Consider the following 4518-nt stretch of genomic DNA (forward strand, 5'->3'; position numbering starts at 1 on the left):
TAAAGACTTTTTACATGTTTCTATACGATGAATCATAAAAACACTTATTCAGAACATTATTTCATAGAGTGGAATTCTGAAAAATTAAAGGTGTCGCTTTGATACTCATTTTTTAATAGTAGTGTTTTTTTCTTCATATGTAGTATACCAAAACAAAATTAGATAACATCAAATAACAGAAATTATACCAGATATATTTAGTTTAAAAAATATTTGGAAGATCATTGTGTAATATTATAAAACATACATATGAATTAAACATGATATAGGACGGACCAAGTAAATATTGTTCGTATATGGTTGAAAATACTTAAAAGAGCGACTATCGTACTAAATTATAATCCTGGTACCTTTGATAACTGTTGAAATACATTACTGATCCTTTATAAAAAGTAGGTTTTAAGTTATTCACTATACCAATATCAGTCCTTCTTCCTGTTGGTAGACTATTTGAAATTGAATGAGTATTTATAAGTATTTGTTCGTGTAAATCTCTGTTCGAAGCCGCTGCTGGTGGTGTTTTTATATCCAGAGGGTATCGCCAGGCCAGTAGTCTGTGTTGACATGAGTTATCATTGATATGGTCATAATTATAAATTGACTGTTGACAAAACTTAAAATTTTTGAAATACGAAGGCTTTTCTACCTCAGGAATAGATAACCTTAGCTGTATTTGGTAAAGCGTTTAGGAATGTTTGGTCCTCATTGCTCTTCAACTTTCTACTGTAGCTGGCCTTTTAAACTTCGAGCGTCAATGATGAGTCTATTGCCGTATATACCAAATTCCAATAATGGTATCTGTGAAATGTGATACTATTTATCAAGATGTGCAACCATTGCAGGAACAATTGTATCCTTTAATATAATTATAAAATTATCCGACAAATTTCATTATTTTTTATTCAAATTCGTTTAAAAATTAGTTTACAAAGTAACATATAGGTATATATATTTTAATAAGAATACCATTTTCATTTTCCAGTCATATGTTTATCCGAGTTCAAATTTAGTGTAACCAAAAATAGAAAAAAATTCCGTTTGAAAGTTTAGTAGGTCTTTTTTAATGGAGTTTTAACATACTTTAATATAGTTTTAAAAGCCTTCGATTAATACTGTGACCACCACTTAAATGTAATCCTTAGGACATGTACTAATTCTAAGCGGATTAGTCATTTCTAAACTGTTTCAAGTTCAATACGAGAGAAAATATTTAAATTAAAAAAAAATATATGGTCGATAGATAAAAAGCAAGTACGGGTTTCAAATCTCTCATAAATTTATTTGAATGTTCAAATGAAGTCACAATTAAGCAGACTGACAGAAAGACGGAACTACAGACAGTGTGACACACATATACTTCCTCCCTAAACAATTTATCTGTATAGGTATCAGAAACCTTGGCAAATCAAACGGTAAAAACAAACATGAAAACCGTGAACTTCCTGCACTATATTTGATACTTATAAAACATAATATATCCTACAAAATAACGTCATATTGCTGTGTCTTCCCAAGTGCTCTTCAAAATATCATTAGACAAATGAAGGCAACAGTAGTACAGCGTTGTTCACTTGTTCTCGTCTTCTGTTTATAAATCAATAACAACTTTTTCAGCATGTAAATCCGAGCTTCAAAGTTATTGTAAAACTACCTACTTTATGTGCGGCGTAACTCAGTTATACTTGGAAATTAAAAACAGATCTGTTAGAGAGCACATACTATCTACGTCTCTTTCCTGTAGTTTTTAAACAGATGTTTATTCTACGATACAAGTTTTGCTAATTTAAAACTAATGGACAATTTGAAAGAATTGGTCCTGCTTTTTTCATCAACAAGTATGGTTTTAATAAGAGATAAATGGTACTTTGTACAACATATCTCTGATTCAAACATACAATTCTCTAAAACTGACATTATCTAGAAGTTTGATTTTTATTTATTGATCATATATTTCGTATGGAGGGCGTGTTTTTAGCAATCGGCATTCCAATTGGAACCAACTGTGCTTCTTTTTTTGCCGACTTGTTTCATTATTCCAGTATTGACACTGACTTCAGACAGAAGACTCTTATGAAGAATAAAAATTAACGTTCTACAGATGATGTCCTCTCACTAAATAATTCAAATTTGGTAACTATGTTGAACGCATCTGTTCAATGGAATTTGAAATAAAGGAAACAAATAAATCTGACTCATACGCTGACTTCCATGTAGAAATTGAAAATGAGGGTTGGTTGAGAAACCCAAAAAAAAAAAGAAGAGATGATTGACACTTCCCAGTTGTGAACATTCTGTTTTTATGTAGCAACATTTCAACAGGTCCTGCATATGGAATATACATCTTTCAGTTGATACAATATTCCAGATTTTATATTTTCTATCATGATTTCCTTGATAAATAGTGGCTTCTTACCAGGAATGTATTGAACCAAGAGTTTCGAGTAGTTAAGTTGAAATCATCTCTACATAAATTTGTCGGACGCCAACATTTGTCTATGTCGTGTTTTGTGTGTACTGTTGTTTATCTCTTCGTTATTTGCAATGTAATTGTCTTAATTGTCAATTCGTTTTCGACTAATGATTTTGGATGTTTTTTTGGTATCTTTTGTCTCTTTTCGTCCCTCTTTTGGAAAGGTATGTTTGCACATCTGTCTTCAACTAGTTTAATGTCACATTAACTGCAGAGTATTACAGGTGTTAAAATACGGACCTGAATTGTTTTAGGTTAGGAATGTTATTACTTATTACAAGTATCCCACCACCAATTCAAAATCCCTATTCATTGTATATTAATTCGTTGCCTTTTTTTCAGTTTTTATAGCTGTCTAAAAATATATATACCTTTTATATATTTCAACTAAATAAGAACCGTGCCCATCCTGAGTTTCATCTCTACAAGACAATTTTATAAGTCTTGTTTTTTCTATTTTAAGTTTTTATGTGTGAATTATAGATTTGAAAATACGCTAAATATAAGTAAAACTCATTAAAGGGTAATTACTCGAACAAAAAGTCGATTGACGATTTCGGCCAACTTGACTTTTATGCAGATTTTGTCTTGCAAATTGTTTTTTTCTATTCATTTTTTAAACAGTCTTTAGCAAATGTTTCAACTCGAGCGAGTTGTCCAGTTTGGAGGACAAAATTCGCGGTGGCAAAAATCCATTTAACCTTAACATGTGAATAGGGCCAATGGATATATTTAATTTTGCTGAAAAGCAAAATACTAACAATTTTTATGTCAAGTCATTATATTAAACGACCCGGATTCGAGAACTGAAGTAAAACAAGTACGATCAAGATAACAACTGAATGCGCGTCATCAATTAAAATTTCCATACCAGACATCTCCTGAGAAAGTCTCAAGTTATACAATAGATCATATAGTGTAATAGCCGACCTTATATACTAAAGTATATTAAATCTATTTCAATTTTTAGTAGTTTTTTTATATCTAATAGCTGCTTTAAAGTTTTATAAAATGTATACATAGAAATGTAAATGTTTTAATATATTTAATATAGAAATGTGAACGATTTGATAAATTTAATATAGAAATGTAAATGATTTAATATTTATTTATATGAAAATTAATTGATTTTAGATTTAAAAGAGATAAACATTATGAAGTATGACCCATTTTAGATTTGATCAGAAAGTTTCGGTCCGGTCATTTTTTAAAGAACCATATGCCCATATAAGAAGTCATTGACGTGACTTCGGATCTAAGAGAGATTCAATATTGCAATTTTGCATTGAAAGTTCCTTAGGCCCAATATTGAGACTGTGATTTATAAAAAGTTTGATATCTTCTGCAAAAATTATGTAGTAATAACTTATTCATTTGAAGGTTTTTCTTGTAATTGCTATTTTAGTACATTTTGAATCATTAGTTATATAGTAGGTACTATATCTTATCCGAAGCCATTTCCTGCATTTAATTTCTTTGGAACGCATGAAATTGTTTTTTGTGAATTCAAATAAAATCCAATCAGTAAATTCATGAAGAAATGTTACTGTGGATTCATTTATTTTCGTGGGTACAAATTTTCATGGTTTCAGGAAAACTTGCATATTCCTGGATATTTAATTTCGTGGTTTTGCCAAAATATGCATTTATTTCTTAAGAAAATTTGTTATTCGTTGAATATATTAATTCATGGTTCTCCTGTACCCACGAAATCCACGAAAGTTGGTAGCCAACGAATATTAATGATTCCACAGTATTAAAGTCGGTGGTCCGATTTTCAAGGTCAGGCCCTGAATATTCATTAGAAACATGAGAAGTTGTATATTTATAGGGTCACAATTTTTAGCCTCCGTGACCTGAATATGGTCACCCTTCTAGTCATCGCAAATCATGCTGTTTCATTACAGGATTGTAAACTATTTTATAACAAAAGAATCAAACAAATAATAATAACCTTGTACTGTAACATAGTCTTTTTAGTAGATACTTAATGTTAAAAATAGTATGTTTTATGGCCTATAAAATCATAAAAAACACGCACTATTTAA

This window comes from Mytilus galloprovincialis, chromosome 1 (assembly GCF_965363235.1).
Source record: "Mytilus galloprovincialis chromosome 1, xbMytGall1.hap1.1, whole genome shotgun sequence".
Taxonomy (NCBI): Eukaryota; Metazoa; Mollusca; class Bivalvia; order Mytilida; family Mytilidae; genus Mytilus; species Mytilus galloprovincialis.